Genomic DNA, 20031 nt, shown 5'->3' on the forward strand with positions numbered 1-20031 from the left:
TTTGCAGCTTTCCCTACCATTGCCTTCTCTCTCTTCTCATGTGCTTGTGCTGATGATGGTTCATTCTCATTCATAACAACAGTGTTGTCCTCAAATTCAGGGTAGATGGGCAGGTGCTCCTTATCCAATAGATATTTGCCTTTTCCCATCTTGGAGTTTATGAGCTCCTGAATTTGTGGGGCATACCCACAAGATCTCTTCTGATCAGCTGCAGTCCTCTTGATTGTCTCCACAATCAGACTCATGACTTTAAAATTTTGAGGCACATCAAACAAATGGAGCAAATTGATAGCATGTCCTCTGATCATCTTGTGATCACCTGACTTGGGTAGCAAAGTGTGCCTTAGGATCCAGTTGATGGTAGGCAAACCAGACAACAAGAAGTGAACACATCCAAACTTATGAGTCTCCAAAGCATCATCTGGGATCTCTTTGTACATGTGGGCCGTAGTGTTATGGTCTTTCTTCTTTTCAGCATAAACATCCAAGTCATCTTCATTTTCTTCTAGAGCATTGATCAACTGAGCCCATTCTTCCACAGAGGATTGGTACCTAGTACCTTCTGACATCCAAGTGATCTTCCCATATGAGTAGAAGTGGGCAGTTGAATAGAACTGCATGATCAACTCATCATTCCACTTGGTAAATTTCTGGGCAACAAATGCATCAACTCCACATGCTTTGAAGCTGTCATATACTCCTGGATAGTGATCTTCATTATCCTTGATGTACTCCCAGTTAACCCATCTCATGTCATAGATAATAGGCTTCTTGTCAAGCAAAATTGTCTCATAAAAGTCTTACTATTCCTTGGTGTGAAACCTGTAGTCAATAGAAGTTCTTCTCCTGACGGCAAATGGATCAGACTCTCTTAGTCCTACATCCTTCCTGATTTTCATGTTCTCTGCAACAGGATGAGCATCACTGTGATCAGGGATCTTGGGCTTTAGTTTCCTCAAAACAAGTGAATCATCATCTTCTTCTTCTTCAGCTTCAGGCACTAGGGCCTTGCTCTTCTCCTCAGCAGGTATACTTCTGGTGTTCCTCTTGGGTGCAACTTTTGAGCTGGAGCAGCAGCCTTGGGAGCATCTTTGGGCTTAGATGGAGCAGCCCCTGATCTGATTGCATCTCCCATGAGCTTCTGAGCTTTAGGTGCTGGAGCAACATCCTTTTCGTCTTCATCATCTGATATCACCATTGATGGATTGCCAACAACTCTGGCAATGGTCTTCTTGACCCTTTCCTTTCTTTTCTTGCCATATCTATTTTCTTTGGGTTCTAGAGTGAACTCCATTGTTTCACCTGTGGCAACCTTCCTGGGTTTGGATGTAGGCACTCTCCTGGCAGGTGCCGTCTTGTTCATGCCTAGCTTTGTGGTAGCAGCACTGCCATACTCCTTCTTCATCACTTTCTTCTTTGAAGTGGCCTCATCCTCAACAGCAATATAATCCTCATCTTCAAAATATGAGGTTTTCTTCTTCCTTGTCCTAGTAGCTGCCTTTGGCAAGTTACTAGGTGTGCTCCTGTTGTCCTCATCATAGCTGCTTGAGGGACTAGTGCCCTCACTCAAATGAGCTTGCTCTTCAGACTTGTTCTGGCTATCACTTTGATCAGACATCTCTGCAAACTCACTAACAGCAGACCCTGTGAATAGATATAGATGAGGTAGTGTAGATGAGTATCACAAAGTACAGAGGTTTTGCAAAACAATTGAGTCAAAAACTTAGTTTTAGTTTTCCACAGAAAGCATTTTGGAGCTATCGATTTGTAAACTTGATGATACCGTAGCAGCTTTTGGAATCTAAACTAGTGAACTCGGTCAGACCGAGTCACAGTTTGGTGGCACCGAGACTGCTAGGGTTTCACAAAGAATTGAAGTCGGTCACACCGATTTGCAATTCTCGGTCAGACTGAAAATCGCATGTGCAATGGCCTAAGCCAAATCGGTGGAACCGATTTCAACAACTCGGTCAGTCCGAGATGAGTTCGGCGGAAACCTAACCCTAAATTTTCAAATCAAATCTAATCTACAGGATGTTTTAGCTGGACATGATGATTTCACATGTGGCAAGAATCATGGGAAAGCAATGTGCTATGAATTGGAGTTAACGAATAGCACAAAGTATCAAGTTCATACCTAACTCGGCGGTGAACTTTCTACGACGGCAACGACGAGGCAGATTGCCGTTGACGGTGGCGGAGACCAATGGCGGGAGGTCGCTGGCGGCGAGAAGATGATCCGGAGACCCGAAGAGGCAGAGCAGGTCACGCGCGGACGAAAGGGTTTCGGAAAAATTTCCAAAATTTGACCCGTCGGTATATATAACCTGACCCTTCGGTGTGACCGAGTGAAACAACTCAGTGGCACCGAGGTGCAAAACTGCAAGCAGTTGTTGCAACTCGATGTGACTGAAAGGTTCTAATCAGTTGCATCGAGATTGAAAACCTAGATCAACTTAGTGATCTCGGTATGACCGAAAGGGGTGAATCGGTCAGACTGAAATGCACAAAGATGTTTTGGAAGTTTAAGTCTATGATGAATCGGGGCTTCCGAGTGCTCCTCACACAAAGTGGTTCGAATTTGACTTGATCAAACTTTGTGATGTAGCATGAATAGAGTATAAGACGAGAAATCATAGATAGCTAGAGAAGGTTCTTAGGCATTCTTGTCCATCCACTTGGCAAAAAGGAAAGAAACCAAACAATCAAAACAACAAGTGGATGTCCTCGAATGAGTAAAATATGCAACCAACATGCTCACACAATAAAATGGCAAATGAAATATGTGGCAAAGCATGCACAACCAATTCTAGCATCTATCAAACAATTGGTGATGACTAGGTCATCTATATATGAGTATATTGACTTAGGAGTCAAATGAGAACATTTTTGATCACAGGCCATACTCATCGTTTAAGCACAAGTGGGGTTACCACTTCTACATATATAAAGCATTGTTGTGTTCACACCATTAGAGTTGCTTTGGCTTAATTCTTAGAGTAAAGCCCCCCCCCCTAGATGTGAGATCCCCCCTAAGAGGGATGAACTAACCTTGGGTTTTATCGATGATGACTTCATGTAGATGTGGAAGATGTGGATGCTCAATGTTGTTGATCATTTGGAGCAATCTATTGGAGTGAGTTGCATTTTCAATACCTACACGGGTTAGTCCCACAAGGAACAAACAAGGATATCCATAGACATAGAGTGATGCACACACAAGATGATGTCCATGAAAGCATTAGGTTACCTTGTCCCTTGTCTTACAAACAAGAGGGTTTGTGACTCCTTGAACTAGTCCAGTGGCATCATCGCCTTAGGTCACTTGTGATCTCTCATCCTTAGTTTGACGTGGTCTTCTTGGATTCGTATCCGACGATGTCTCTAAACCGTCAAGGTTTTCGGCTTGGTAAATAGGTCCAATTACCTTATACTCATAGCAAGACAGTGTCTCAGCCACCTTTCGACCTTGTTCCCTCTGATGTCGGTGGTCCATCTCCCTTTTTCTCCAAAGGAGGTCATCACTTGGAAATACTTGGATATATACTTTATTTCTTCTTGTAGTGAGGTCTTATCCATAAGGGTTTAGCTGCCATCGTTCATACTCAATTCTATACGCCTATTTGTGTGTACATGCTCAGAATGGCGTGGTCGAGCGCAAGCATCGTCACCTTCTTAAGACGGCTCATCCATTGATGGTCATTGCCTATCTTCCCTTGCACTGTTGGGTCGAGTTTGTCTCCACTTCCATCTATCTCATCAACCTTCAACAAGTGTTTTGTAGGATGGCACTACTTTCGAGCATCTATTTGATCATTTCCCGATTATTCGGCGCTTCAATTGTTTGGTTGTGTTTGCTATGTCTTTGCCCCACATGAACGCACCAAACTGACTGCTCAGTCTGTTGCGTGTGTCTTCTTAGGATACAACAATGAGCATAAGGGTTATCGCTATTGGGATCATATAGGTCGTCTGATGCCTATTTCTCAAGATATAACTTCTAATGAGTCTCGACCCTACCAACCTTGTCCATCTTCCTCGACATTTTCAGTGGAGTCTTTCCATAATTTTCCGACACTCCTATCACTCCTGTTGGGCCCAAATCCATTCGTCGCACTGCTCCTACTTCTCTGATTATTGCAAATCCAATGCCATCCTCTGCTATGGTTTCCTCACCTCGCTTATCACAGGATTATACAGCATCATCACCGGTGGCTTCCTTGTTGTCTCCATAACCTTAGTTTATCCCGATGATTCCAACACGTATTCTTCCATCTTTTCCTCACATTTATACACATTGTCCACATGTTGTGGATGTGTCTACTGATGTGCCATCTTATCGTAAGGTTGTTCATCCCGAATGGCTGCATGTGATGGCGTCGAAGATTGATGCTCTTGCCCTCATCGGCATGTGGAATCTCATTTCCCTCCTCATGCTCGTCTCATCACTTGTAAGTGGGTCTACAAGTTAAGACTGGTGATTTTCTTGAGTGTTACAAAGCTTGTCTAGTGGTGAGAACATGGTCATGACTACGATGAGACATTTGCTCCTATATGGCCCACATGACCACTCTTCGCACACTTCTCAATGTGGCTTCTATTCATCGATAGTTTGTCTCTCTTGATGTCAAGAATGCCTACACGTAGCCACCACCTGGGTTCTCCTGATGGCGTGGTTTGTCGTCTTCATCACTCTCTATATGGCCCTAAGCAAAAAACCTCATGCCTGGTTTGAGCGCTTCCCCTCAATTGTGATTGCGTCTGGTTTTTGGCGAGTGCTCATGATCCTGCACTTTCGGTCCACCATTCAACTTGTGGTCGAACACTTCTACATGTCGACCATCATTGGCGACGACTCAAGTACATTGCCTTTGTGAAGGCTCGTCATAGTTAATTTCTTATGTATGATTTTGGTCCTCTTCGCTACTTCCTTGAACTTGAGGTTTCTTCTACCTCTAATGGCTTCTTTATTTCCTGCACTTTTGGTCCACCATTCAACTTGTGGTCGAACACTTCTACATGTCGATCATTACTGGTGATGACTCTAAGTACATTGCCATTGTGAAGGCTCGTCATAGTGAATTTCTTATTTCTTCGTCATAGTTCTTCGTCCTCTTCGCTACTTCCTTGAGATCTTCTTGCTCGTGCTGCTCGTGCTGCTCTTACTTGAGACTCCTATGAAGTCAACGTCCACTTTTGTGTCCACCTCCGCTTCGTGTCAGTCTGGATGGGCATCCTTTGGCTTGTTGCGGGTTGCTATGGGCTCTTTCTCAATCCCGCATCCCATGTTCCCTTGTTGTGCGACACCATAACCGCACGCTCGAGCACCACCAATGGTGAGCACGAGCTCGGGCAGTCGACGCGTACCTGGATTATGCACGGGACGAGCCGACAACAGGCGCTACCTAAAGCCGGGCCAAGGGCACACAGTAGGAGAACCTGGGGTGCTTAATCAAGTGCGTGTCCCACAACCCGCAAACAAGAGAAGAACACCTATCCGGATCGGCAGGGTATAGAGAGTGCACAGGCACGTGGGATGCTGGATCAAGTCCCTCTGCTGCCACCATCGCCAGTCTCTACCTTTGTTGCCTTGTCAACCAATTAGTTCTAGAAGTGGCATCATTGCCTTGGATCACTTCTGATCTCTCATCCTTAATATGACGTCGTCTTCTTGAATTTGTATCCGACGATGTCTCTAAACCGTCAAGGTTGTCGGCTTGGTAAACAGGTCAATTACCTTACTCATATGGAGACAGTGTCTTAGCCAGCTTTTGACCTTGTTCACTCTGATGTCGGTGGTCCATCTCCCTTTGCCTCCAAAGGAGGTCATCACTAGTGACCTCTCTCGACACACCTCTTCTCGTAGTGAGGTCTATCTATAAGCGTTTTGTTGCCATGGTTCATACTCCATTCTATACGCCTATTCCTATGTTCTGTGATGTCTCTGGTGGAGAGTATATCTCCCAAGTTGTTGGGTGGAATCCTTGCTGAGCAGGGTACTCTTGCATTCGGTTCTCTTATCTAGGTGACATGCTCAGAATGGTGTGGCCGAGCACAAGCATCATCACCTTCTTGGCAAGAGTCGTTTGTTGATGGTCACTGCCTTTCTTCCCTCACACTTTTGGGCCGAGGTTGTCTCCACTTCCATCTATCTCATCAACTTTCAGCTATCACCACTCTGCAGGGTGGTGCTATTTTTGAGCATCTATTCGATCCTTTCCTGATTATTCGGCGCTTCAATTGTTTGGTTGTGTTTGCTATGTCCTCCTTGCCCCACGTGAACGCACCAAATTGACTTCTCAATCTGTTGTGTGTCTTTTTAGGATACAACGATGAGCATAAGGGATATCACTGTTGGGATCATGTTGGTCTTCGGATGCCTATTTCTCGGGATATAACTTCTGATGAGTCTCATCCCTACCAGCCTCGTCCATCTTCCTCGACGTTTTCTGTGGAGCCTTTCCACAATTTTCCCGACAGTCCTGTCACTCATGTTGAGCCCTTAAAAATTCGTCGTACTGCTCCTACTTCTTCGATTATTACAGATCCAACGCCATCATCTCCTATGATTTCCTCACCTCACTTATCACAGGATTCTACAACATCATAACCGGTGGCTTCCTTGTCTCCATCACCTTAGTTTATCCCGATGATTCCAGCTCGTATTCTTCCATCTTTTCCTCACTTTTATACACATCATATGCATGTTGTGGATGCGTCTACTGACGTGCCATAACGCTTTATCGTTAGCTTGTTGGGAGTCTTGTCTATCTGGCTGCCACTCGCCCAGAAGAAGAAATAGACTGTAGTGCCCCTGTTCTAGTGCACCTCCTACAACATCATCGCTCCACTGTCCTACTCTACCCTCCATATAGAGCTGATGCCTCTCACACGATGTTGCGAGAGCCTTCAGCTTCTCAAGTGGCATGAACAACCTAAGGGGACCATGCCGCCAAGGCTGCATTCTCTCTCTCGGATCGTGAAGTGTTTGGGAGTGAGACTAGGAGAAATACGGAAAAGGAGACGTGACTAGCATATTAGGGGAATGAGGCCTAAATAGAAGTGCTGAGATGAGTTATAGGCCCGCTGCCAAAATGGTTGGTGTATTCTTCTCCAAAGTGGGCCACACCTTTGATGCAAAACAAGACTGAGTGGGATATAGTCATATATCAAACCAAACGATAATCTTGTCTTTTTGGCTGCTTGCAAATAATAATTTGACCCAAACACTAAAAATAGCTTTGACCCAGACACCTGGATATACTTTATTTCTTCTCGTAGTGAGGTCTTATCTATAAGTGTTTTGCTGTCATGGTTCATACTCGATTCTCTACGCCTATTCGTGTGTTCTATGATGACTATACTGGAGAGTATATCTCCCAAGCTGTTGCGTATCCTTGATGAGCAGGATACTCTTGCATTCGGTTCTCTTATCCAGGTGCACATGCTCAGAAAGGCGTGGCTAAGCGTAAGCATCGTCACCTTCTTGAGACGGCTCGTCCGTTGATGGTCACTACCCCTCTTCCCTTGCACTTTTGGGCCGAGGCTGTCTCCACTTCCATCTATCTCATCAACCTTCAGCAATCCACTACTCTGAAGGGTGGCGCTACTTTCGAGCATCTATTCAATCGTTTCTTGATTATTCGGTGCTTCAATTATTTGGTTGTGTTTTGCTATGTCCTTGCCCCACGTGAATGCACCAAACTGACTGCTCAGTCCCTTGCATGTGTCTTCTTAGGATACAACGATGAGCATAAGGGATATCGCTATTGGGATCTTGTTGGTCTTCGGATACATATTTCTCGGGGATGACTTTTGATGAGTCTCGTCCCTACTACCCGCGTCCATATTCCTCGACCATTTTAGTGGAGTATATCTCTTTCCACAATTTTCCCGACAGTCCTACTAGTCCTATTGAGCCCCTATGCATTTGATGCACTGCCCCTACTTCCCTGATTATTATAGAACCAACGCCATCATATCCTGTGATTTCCTCACCTCGCTTATCACATGATCCTACACCTTGTGGCTTCCTTGCCTCCATCACCTGAGTTTATTCCGATCATTCCTGCTCCTATTCTTTTATCTTTTCCTAACTTATGTCTTATATACATGTCACCTACGCGTTGTCGATGCGTCTACTGATGTGCCATCTTCCCAGTCTCAGCCTACTTATGGCTTGCGTCCTCGTCCTCTTTGGCCTGTTTTTGCTCCTCCTCGTGTTCGTCCCATCACTTCATGGGTCTACAAGGTTAAGACTCACTCTGATGGTTCTCTTGAGCCTTACAAAGCTCGTCTTGTGGCGCGTGGCTTTCAGAAAGAGCATGGTCCGGATTACAATGAGACTTTTTCTCTCGTAAACTGTCTGACCATTGTCGCACACTTCTTATTGTGGCCTCTATTCGCCACTGGTCTATGTCTCGTCTTGATGTTAAGAATGCATCCACTGGTCTGTGCCTTGGCTTGTTATTAAGAAAGGCTTTCTTAATGGTGAGCTGCATGAGAATGCATCCACTGGTCTATATGGCTGTCACTCCCTCGGAAGAAGAAACAGACTGCAGTGCCCCCGTTCGAGTGCACCTCCTCCCGTGGCGTCGTCGCTCCACTTTCCTACTCTACCCTCCACTATATGCTCAGCGCATTGTCGTCATGGCTAGGATGGTGGCAAACTCGCTAGCGCTGATGCCTTTCGCACGATGTTGCTAGAGCCTTCATCCTCTCAAGTGGCATGAACGACCAAAGGGGACAATGCCACCATGGTTGTTGGCATTCCCTCTGTCGAATCGTGAAGTGTTTGGGAGTGAGACTAAGAGAAATACGGGAAAGAAGACGATGACTAGCGTATTCGGGGAATGAGTAATTACATGAAGTGCTTATAATGCATGAGATGGACATGGACCATGTCACTCTATTAACAAACCAAGCAAGAAAGTAAGAAATGGATTTGTAATAGGAGTAAATGGCCCGAGGTTAAGCCTTTAAAGCTTCTAGGAGACTGTAGACAGTATTTGTGTTAATGTTGCATACCTCCTCAACAAGAAGAGGTTTCGATCATGAACTACATCTATTTTCTTAGTTGGCTGGTACACCTGAAAAATAAGGCAATGACTGATAATGCATACAAAGGTCAACCGGATTATTGTGAAGTATGTGCATCATCTTAATGAAAACTGGATTCATAAAGAGAGACGGAACTTTGAAGAAGTTTAATGAAATCACGAACCATGATAAGATAATTTCTAATTTCCTTGCGGATAGCCAAAACCACATATTTTATAGATGGATATCCATGGTTACAATTTATATTTAATTCATTTTTATTACACGGACTGCAAAATAAGTGGGGTTTGTAGCACCATCATGGGGTAGTACCACCCAGGCAAGGACTAGCGCACTGCCTTCCTAATTCCTGCCAACATACTGCCATCAGCAGTCCCATTGCATTCGTTTATAAGGGTGTACCATATTTCAGCCATTGCAACCTACTAAACTAAAGACATGCATCATGGTACAAGTTGACTTCCATGATAATACAATCTACTGTTTCTGAACCAAGATTTCAATAGTAAAAATCTACTCTAGAGGAATTACAACTTCCATGGAACAACAGAGATAACAAGTACCTTCCATATCTTGTTATTGTTGATCTGAAATAGCTAAGTCCAGCATCACTTTGAGATAGCTCAACCTAAAAAAAGGAAAAAAGGAAAAATTCAAGATCAAGTTGGGAGAACATAAAAAACCCTTTCAGAAAAATAAAAAAACCTAACAGTATTTACAGTGAATTCACCTTTGATTTTAAAGTTGCAATCAAATAAGAAAACATACTGCTTTTTGGCAATCATATAACGTGAAACAGCAGCTGATAAACAAAGGTTATTGCAGGACATGTTTAGACACATAAAAGCGGCTGCGAGCACAAAATTTGGTGCAAACAACCTCATTGTGTGTAGCTTGGTGAAAAGCAACTCAATGTTATCAAACCTTGCAGTTCTAGCAAAGGAATGTCAGTGTCTCGTAATATAAAATGTCAGACATCTGCAAGTAAAAAGGAAGCTCAAGATGATCAATACTCCCATGCAATGTAGTAGTAAATAAATAGGAAAACATTAAAAAAAGGTTTGACCTGGTTGCTGTAAATGCGGGATGTGCTTTGTAAGGCGAAGTTTTGAAGGATCATCCATACCAAGATGATGTGCAACTTTCTCAACAACATATATATGGAGTGTTTTGATCTACAAGTATGAAAGTAAAATCAGTTATCTGTACTTTTTTATGTGAGAAGTCAATGTGTTAAATGAAGGTTCAGAGATTCCTGACACATATAGTTCTAGAGATATCAAGCAATCTGAAATGCACAACCTATAGATAGCAGCAATCATTTTTTTTCTTGGTAAAAAAACCATTAGACAACAACTGTAATGAGCTTTTGAAAATAAGTAAAATAAAACTGCCTCATGTATATATGACAATCACTATTGAAGGAACATCAAACACCAGACTAGCACACAACTACAAGTGGCACACAAATTAAGAGATCACCCAGAATTAAGAATCACCTATCAGCACACAACTACAAGTGGCACAAAAATTAAGAGATCACACAGAATTAAGAATCACCTATCTCCCCTGAATCAACTAGATTTAAAACTTAATGTTCCTCTCATCGGCTCTACTACCAATACGAATCATAGTAAACAACATGATTAGTAACATTAATAAAGGGAGAAGTTTGAAAGACTAGCTTGGTAAAACAAAAAGTCATCCATTTTGTGACAAGAAACTTATTCTACAGTATCACTCTGCACGGAAAAGCACCGTCTGTTTTGCAATGTGGGGAGCATGTCAGTCCCAATTGGAGCTGGATTTCCAGCATACAACTTCCTTGCCCCGCCTGAAGCTGCTACACTACACTTGAAGAAGCGCCACCAGTTGACCAAGAAGTAGGATATAAGTTGGATCGGGCGGTCCAGATTGCATACCTAATTGAATCAGATGCATTCAGGCGGCACCAGCGGCTTTGGGGCTTGTCGCTGAGCTGGCGCCAGTGATCCTTGCTCCTCGGGAAGGCGTCCAAGAGATTTTCTTTGAGTCGGTGATTCCGTTTCTATCCTGGGAGACGTCGGTGGTGTTCTCTGGCGTCGGCTGGGCTCTGTCAGAGCTTTAGCGGCGCCAGGGAGTACTCGAGCTCGAATTCGGGAGGCTCGGCTTGACTTGGCGGTTCCATTGCTCTCCTCGGAGATGACGGTGGTGGTCTCTGGCGTCGACTGGAGCTGTGGCGGCGGCGGCGGCGGCACCGCAAGAAATTGGAGCTCGGATTCGAGTGGTTTCGAGGGCTGCGGACTCGGGTCGAGGTGCGGTGGAGCGCCTCCACTTATGCAGGGATTGAGAGGCGGCGCGGGGCTACACGGCGAGGCGGTGCTCGGGCCGGACTCCACCATGGAGGTGGACACCGGCTCAGGGTTGGGGATGACACGCCGGTCCGGGCGTCAGCGAGAGAGGGGGTATGGTTCAATGACGGGTGGGATCAAGGGCTGGTGTCATTGCTGACGTGCGCACTTGGGGACGGGCTCGGTCTTGCTGGCCATGGCCTACTGGGTTGCAGCTGCGCGCGCAGCGCTCTTCACACCAGGCTCAAACCTAGCGAGCAGCGCAGTACATCCAGCCCGCCCATGAGCCCACCCTTATCACCTCATCTTCTTTCCAGTACGCAGAGTGTCTGCTGCCGTTGCTGGCTTGTTGCTGCTGCGTTTCTGCGAGCGACAGAAATGGTGTTCACGCTGGTGGGAGCCTTCAAGGGCCTGTCCCTCGCGTCCTCCTCCTCCTTCCTCCACGGCAATCGCGCGCGCTCCCCGGCGGCACCACCGGGGGCGTGGGCATGGCTACGGTGCTGGCCGGCGAGCTGACCATCCAGATGGCGCACAAGAAGGGGGCCGGGAGCACCAAGAACGGCAGGGACTCCATGGGCCAGCGCCTCGGGGTCAAGATTTACGGCGACCAGCTCGCCAAGCCCGGCGCCATTATCATCCGCCAGCGCGGCACCAAGGTCTCCCTCTCTGCCCCTGTCTAGCTGTACGCCCCATTCATTCTCCCTCCTGCTTGCTCTGGGCTCCTGTCAGTGAGTAAGGTGCTTCTGACTGTTGCACAATGGTGAATTGCAATGAAATGCTAGTGCACAGAACTAAAAACTAAAAACTGTGCTTCACTACTTCGGAATATGAAACTGATTTTCAGTGCTAGGGGATTTGTGGAGATTGGATTGTGGGGAGACAAGGCTGTGTATGAGTCAATTGCAAGAAACCACCACATTCGTGGCTAGGTTTGCAGGAAACTACCAACTCGTCAATCCATTGCAAAAAACACCGTAAAATCTCTTAACCCGTTGCAAAAAGCACTGAACAGCTGTTTAGCCTCGTTTGATCTCTTTTCCGATAGGTGGGCCCCGAAAATGCTGATGTGGCATGACGGACAGGCAAACGGCGCCGTTAGGACCAATATGGTCAAGACGCTGCACCGGTCTGTCCTTGTCAGACAGCCCCCCCCCCCCCGCGCGCCCCTGTCCTCTCTCTTGCCCCCCTGCTCGCTGCCGGTGATGGCCACCTCGCGTGGAGATGATGATGGCGGTGGCAGTGGTGCTGGCAATGCATCTGGTGGCATGGTGCTCCTGGAGATCCAACAGAGGTTTGCGGCAGTTCAAACCCATCTCAGGCTCCGCCTCTTCCACAATTGTCGTCGCCATCTTACTGTGTTGAGTACGCGGCAGCGAGGGCATTCGCCAAGGCTGTCAAGGAAGATCCAGAGGGGAGCCATCACTACGCATCCTCCTTCGGCAGTGTCTCGTAAGTTTTCTCTTTCCGTACCCCGATTTGGCTTCTAGGGTTAGGGTTCTAAGTGTTTGTGATTCTAGGGTTAGGGTTCTAAGTGTTTGTGGTTCTAGGGTTATAGGATTATTGTTGTAGGTTGTTTATGTGGTCAGACATGTAAGTGAAGTGTTTATCTAGTTCTAGGGTTCTAAGTGTATGTAGTAGGCACCTAAACATTAACTGAAATTACTGAATGTTAAACTCAATTTCAACCTACTCACTTACATGAAATTACTGAATGCTAAACTCAATTTCAACCTACTCAATTACTAAATTTACTGAATTTACAACTGAATTTTTAAATGAAAATGTTACTGAATTTATAACTGAATCCTGTATTGAATTGTTAAGTGAACAAATTACTTTAATTTTATTTTGGACTGAAACTATAACTGAAACTTTAACCGAAACTTTAACTGAATAGTTTACTGAAACTGTATTTCTAACTGAAACTGTATTTTTAACCGAAACTTTAGTTAAATCTTTAAGTGGAACATTAACTGAATTGTTTATTCTAACTAAATATATAACTGGATCTTTAAATTTTAGCTGAATTTTTGACTGAAATTGTATTTTTAACTGAATCTTTAACTTTTAGCTGAATTGTTTACTTCATTAGAGGAGGAGAAGGCACTAGAGGAGGAGGAGGAGAAAGGGAGCAGCATAGGAGGAAGTAGCAGAGGAAGTAAAAGAAAGGGGCCAACGACAAGATCTCATGCTAGTTTTGGATGAGATTATTGAGGAAGATTGGTTTCCTTCGTCTGATGAGGAGAGCAACCCTGGTGACCTAAGTCAGGAGGACAATGATGGGGCTGAAATACCATGTGTGAAGCTTCCAGCTAATAGGAAGAGCAGGGCTAAAAAGAAGAAGCCCGGAGTTTGGTATGATGAGCAAAGGGGGAACCCAGAAGAGCAATTTGTGAAGAAGCTTTGTTTCCTATATGTGACCCAGTTCAGGAGGGCACTTCTTAATTTTCACATCTCACATAATAGGAACCATGCCTTCCACAGGAACTATCCAGAAAGGATTATAGCTGTCTGCAAATTTGAGAATTGTCCATTTTTCATTGCAGCTTCTCAGATAGCACATGAGAAGACATTCTATATAAAGAGAGTGAACTTGCACCACAGCTGCCCAATAGTAGGAGAGAGCACAAGAGTGACTGCTAAGTGGTTGGCACGTGAATGTGAGCAACAGTTGAGGACAGACCCCAACACACCTATCCAGACTATAATTTCAAGCTTGAAGCAAAAGCATGGAATAGAGGTATCTATACATATGGCCCATAGGGCAAGAAAGCTAGCTAAAAATGTAGTCCTAGGAGATCATAAGGCACAATATCATAGGATAAGGGATTGCCTAGAAGTTGTGCTAGAAACCAATCCAGGAAGTAGATGCATTGTCAGAACAAAGCATCTGAAACTACATCCCAGCAAGAACCCAAGATTCCATGGCTTGTTCATCTGCCTTAATGCTTGCAAAGAGGGTTTCCTTAATGGTTGCAGACCATTCGTAGGTATGTGCACACCTACTAATTAACTAGTGACTCTACATTTGTATGTGCACACCCACTAATTTGTTGGTAATCTACTTGTGATCTTGTATGATAGGTGTTGATGGTTGCTTCATAAAGTTGACAACAGGGCAGCAAATCTTGGCTGCCTCTGGAAGAGATGGAAACAATAACATATTTCCCATTGCTTTTGCAATAGTGGATAAGGAAAACACAGCAAGCTGGTCTTGGCTTCTTACTCAATTAAAATATGCCATTGGTGGTGAGTCAGGCAAGTTTGGCTACTACACTATTATATCTGACAGGCAAAAGGTACTACTCTCTCTACTCCATTCATTGCTTGCATTGCTTATTAATTGTCTTTGTTTATTAATTCCATACATGGCATTGTTGTAGTATTCTCAAACTGTAGTTCATTCAAATAGGGCCTTCTTACAGCCATAAACAATGTATCCCCAATTGCAAACAAAGATTCTGCCTTAGACATATTTATCAGAACTTTCAAACAGCTGGTTTTAGAGGGGAAGAGTTGAAGAAATACATGTATCAGGCAAGTTATTCCTATACTGAGCATGGTTATGTAACAGCAATGGAAGGCATGAAAAAGGAGTGTGAGCCAGCTTGGAAATGGCTATCTAGGATACCAGAACATACATGGGCTAGGCATGCCGTGGACAACAATTGCAAAACTGACTTGGTAGTTAACAATATAAGTGAAGTTTTTAACAAGATGATACTTGATGTCAGAGCCAAACCCATTAGAACTATGGTAGATGGGATTAGGACAAAGTTGTTAGTGAAGTTCAATGCAAATAGGACAAAGACTGAGACTGCTAAGTGGCAGATATGTCCAACATATGCTGAGAAGCTAGAGGAAGCAAAACATCATTCTAGGTTTTGTCAGTCTATCAAAGCTGAACTTGATCTCTTCCAGGTGACAAGTGGAGAAAGCACATATGTAGTTAACTTGTTGCTGAATACATGTGGTTGTAGGAAGTGGGACATGTGTGGAGTTCCTTGCAATCATGGTGTTTCTGCAATCAACAAGGCAAAACTATAGCCAGAAGATTTTGTTCATGATTTCTTCAAGAAACCAATGTATAAGGCAGCTTATAGTCCAATAGTTTTCCCTGTGCCTGTGCCTGATTTGTGGCGAAAGACTAGAACCCCTGACATTGATCCACCAGTGTTCAAAGAAAAGCCAGGAAACAAAGAGACAAAGAGGAGAAAGAGCAGGTTTGAAAAGCCAGCTCCAAAGGATACATCTAGGATGGCAACTATCACTTGTAGCAATTGCAATAGGACTGGTCATAGATACACTAGTTGCAAGCAGGCTCTTAAACCAGCCCTAGCTATGAGAATGAACCAGCACCAGGTAACTACTGTTGTAGGTTTTTGTACAATTTCACATATCAGTTTCTAACATTTGTATGTTGTAATTGCAGGAAAACGGAAGAGATGATACACCCAGAACTGTATTTGCTACTGCTCCCATGCCACCAAGGAGAAGTGCTCCTTCTGCTGCTCAAACTGCAGCTCCAGCTCCACCAGCTCCAAGGGCTCCAAGGGTAGCAAGGAGAGCTCCTTCTGCTCCTGCTTCAGCTCCCAGTGCACCAAGGAGAGCTCCTTCTGCTCCTGCTACAACTGCAGCTCCTCCTGCTACAAGGGCAATAAAGAAAGCTAAAACTACAAGGACTGCAACTTCTACTGCTGGTCCAAGTTCTTCTACTGCTAGTGCTAGTCCAAGTTCCTCTACTCTGCTGGGCCAAGAGGAAGAAACAAGTTCATCCCCCCTAAGAGTTGCAGGTAGTGGAAGAGTGAGGAAGCCATCCTTTAAGATGCCTGAGTGGTTCTACTGTTCTCAAGGGAGCAGGTGAAGTTGTGTTAATTTGTGGTGAGCTGATGATGTTCAAAACATCTGCATTTTGGTTGTGATGACACCTTTCATGTAATGTACCTAGTGGACTTGTTGGGCTGTGATGAAAACTTGTGTTGCTTCTGGTTAGCTGTTGATGTTCTAAACATCTTTATTTTGGTTGTCATGAGTACTTTCATGTAAGGTACCTAGTGGACTTGTTGGGCTGTGATGAAAACTTGGAGTTGCTTCTGGTTAGCTGTTCATGTTCAAAACATCTTTATTATGGTTGATTACTTTCTGGTTAGTTGTGGCTCCTAGTTTTCTTATTGTTTGCTAATAAGTGTGATGAATGTGGCTACTACTGTGATCCAATATAACCTAATTTGATCATCTAGGTTGCCTCGACGTCGACGGTATCCAACATAACCCAATTTGATCATCTAGGGTGCCTCGACGTTGATGGTATCCAACATAACCTAATTTGATCATCTAGGGTGCCTTGACGTCGACGGTATCCAAGATAACCTAATTTGATCATCTAGGGTGCCTCGACGTCGACGGTATCCAACATAACCTAATCTGATCATCTAGGGTGCCTCGACGTCGACGGTATCCAACATAACCTAATTTGATCATATAGGGTGCCTCGACGTCGACGGTATCCAAGATAACCTAATTTGATCATCTAGGGTGCCTCGACGTTGACGATATCCAACATAACCTAATTTGATCATCTAGGGTGCCTCGACGTGGACAGTATCCAAGATAACCTAATTTGATCATTTAGGGTGCCTCGACATCGACGGTATCCAACGTAACCTAATTTGATCATCTAGGGTGCCTCGATGTCGACGGTATCCAACATAACCTAATTTGATCATCTAGGGTGCCTCGACGTCGATGGTATCCAACTTAACCTAATTTGATCATCTAGGGTGCCTCGACGTCGACGGTATCCAACATATCCTCATTCCATCATTTAGGGTGCCATAGTTAACATCATGACATAGTTAACATCATGACACCATAGTTAACATCATACTTAACAACTCTAGTCACTAACATAGTTAACATCATGACACCATAGTTAACATCATACTTAACAACTCTAGTCACTAACATAGTTAACATCATGACACCATAGTTAACATCATACTTAACAACATAGTTAACATCATGACACCATAGTTCAAAGCTTACAAGACATAGTTCAAGGCTACACCCTACTTCAAATACTACAAACTGCCACTGGTTCACACATTACAAGCCATAGTTCAATGCTTGAAACTTAAGATAATGACCCACATGGTCAGATTACAAATCACTCTTCATCACAAATATCCTTGATGTCCTTCAGCTTTCTCTTGTTCTTGTCACTAGCTTTGACAAGATCAGCAATGTGAAACTCCAAATTCCTCCTCTCCGTGCTCAACTTTTCCTTCTCCTTCAAATGAGCAAACTTCAGATTCCTAATCACATTACATTGGGCAACATGAATGCTCTTAAACTGGTCAACCTTTTGCTTCAGTTCTTTGTTCTCATCATCCATTGCACCCAGCTGTTCCTTCAAAGCTGACATTTTGTTGTCCAAAGGAGGAGTGATCTCCTCATGTTCACCTTGTTGGACTTCATTTTCCTTGGGAATATTGTCCTGGGTATCAAGTAGGTTGTTCACATCCTCAACAAGCTTCTCATAAGTCTCATGTAGCTTGTTCTTCTGTGATATGAGATTGTGGAAAAGTGATGAATGTTCCAGACATGCCATCCTATTAGCACGCTGGCAATCCTCATACATAAGCCATAGTTTGTGAAGAGCATTCTGCAGATGCTCTGGCCACTCCTCATCTACCCACTAAACAACACCACAACTGCTTGCTTCCTGCAAAACAACAAGTACAAATGCATTTACTTCCTTTTTCACTTCACTTCTATTCAGTCCAATTCAAAACAACTATAGTATACTGCACATGCACAATTCAGCTCAATTCTAAATTTATATCTGAATTTTTAACAGCATAGTACACTGAATTTACTTCATTAATACCTTAATTTTTAACAGCAGAATACAATTCAGTTCAATTCATTTACTTCATTTATATCTATGAACAATGAACATCACTCAGTCACTCCGTCACTATGGTACGGTACATGACAGTACCTTTAACTAAACTACTAGGTGAACAGTGAACATGAACAATGAACAGTGAACAAGAACAATGAATAGTGCATATGAACAATTTATAATTTCTATACAAAATAAGCAAACTATAGATTTTTGCTAGCACTCACTTCAAGTCCACATGCAATGAACCTCCTCCCAGTGCTAATCCCTTCGAAGCAAACATGCCTCTTTGACGGCTGGCCATGCTCACACATCACCATCACCTCATCGTCAACACCAGAGTAGTTCAGGTCCTTGATTGTAGCCGGGATCTACATCAACAACAGAAACGCACAAAATCCATCTCACGAGTTCAAATCGAGCAGGAAAAACAAAATCCCCAAATCAAAACCCTAGCTCAAAGAACCATATGGAAGCAGTACAAATCACTGACCTTGATAGGGGAGCCGCCTGAAGAGTACTCGTAGCCTGATTCCTCGCTGGCGTCGCTCCACGAACCCATGGCGGACGGCGGCGAGCTGGCTTCTCACCCACGGCGACCAGAGCCAGAGAGAGAGGGGAAGACAGAGGAGAGGGGCGAGAGAGAGAGAGAGAGAGGACGCGAGGGATCTATCTGGCGAGCACCGACAGGACCGACCGGCGCGGCGTCTTGACCGTTTTGGTCCTAACAGCGCCGCTTGCCTGTCCGTCATGCCACATCAGCGTTTTCGGGGCCCACCTGTAGGAAAAGAGATCAACCGAGGCTAAACGGTTGTTCAGTGCTTTTTGCAACAGGTTAAGAGATTTAACGGTGTTTTTTGCAACGGATTAATGAGTTGGTAGTTTCCTACAAACCTAGCCTGGTGGTTTCTTGCAATTGACTCGCTGTGTATACTACATGGCAGGGAATGATAGGGATTAGATTAGGTATGCTTTTCATCGGCATTGCGGCGCTCAACTGTTCCTGCTGGCTCTGGTATTGTCCACATTTTCAGTTTTTTCTGTCAGACAAAAGTACGTACGTACTTGTTCAGAGTATAATGTTTGGTCCCTGTTTTAGGTGTATACTACTGCAAGCTCCATTCATTCATTTGAAAAGGAACTGGCACATGTGATCTGTAGTCACTAGTCAGCTAATCATTTTGCAGGTATGCATCATCTTGGTTGAATGCTTACTTCATACATGTGAATGGCATGACTATGTTGTGATAAATTGGCAATGACCATGTTGTGAGTGGCATGACTATTCATTCATGTAGATAAAACACATGGCGATGACCATGTTGTAAATACCATCTTAGAGGTAATTGCTACTCCCTCCGATCAAAAAAAAGTGTACCAGCTTTAAAAGCGTAAAACTGGACACTTTTTTCCGATCGGAGGGAGTACATCACTCTTTACATGGCCACATGCAGTACAATCTTGCAAGTATGGTGGCCTCTAGTTACGCTCTTTCAGAAGCCGTGGGTGCCGATATCCACCAAGTCTAAATTCTAAAAGGGCAGACAATAGTACTTTCAGAGCGCATAGTACTTCTGTAATAAATTGGCTTTATGCATCATCGATGCAGAGCCAGGGTGATAAAGCTTCCACTTTCTAGAAAAAAGAATTACATTCTTCAGAAGCAATGGGCACTGATATCTACCAAGTCTAAATTCTGCAAGGGCAGAAAAGAAGGGAGTACTTTCTTTGTAC

General features: G+C 44.2%; 1 pseudogene; it reads left to right on the top strand.

Annotated features, from left to right (window-relative positions):
* The first annotated feature begins 11768 nt into the window (after positions 1 to 11768).
* On the top strand, positions 11769 to 12070 carry LOC123158250 (50S ribosomal protein L27, chloroplastic-like; annotated as a pseudogene).
* The last annotated feature ends 7961 nt before the right edge of the window (positions 12071 to 20031 follow it).

The sequence above is a fragment of the Triticum aestivum genome, chromosome 7B (assembly GCF_018294505.1).
Source record: "Triticum aestivum cultivar Chinese Spring chromosome 7B, IWGSC CS RefSeq v2.1, whole genome shotgun sequence".
Classification (NCBI taxonomy): domain Eukaryota; kingdom Viridiplantae; phylum Streptophyta; class Magnoliopsida; order Poales; family Poaceae; genus Triticum; species Triticum aestivum.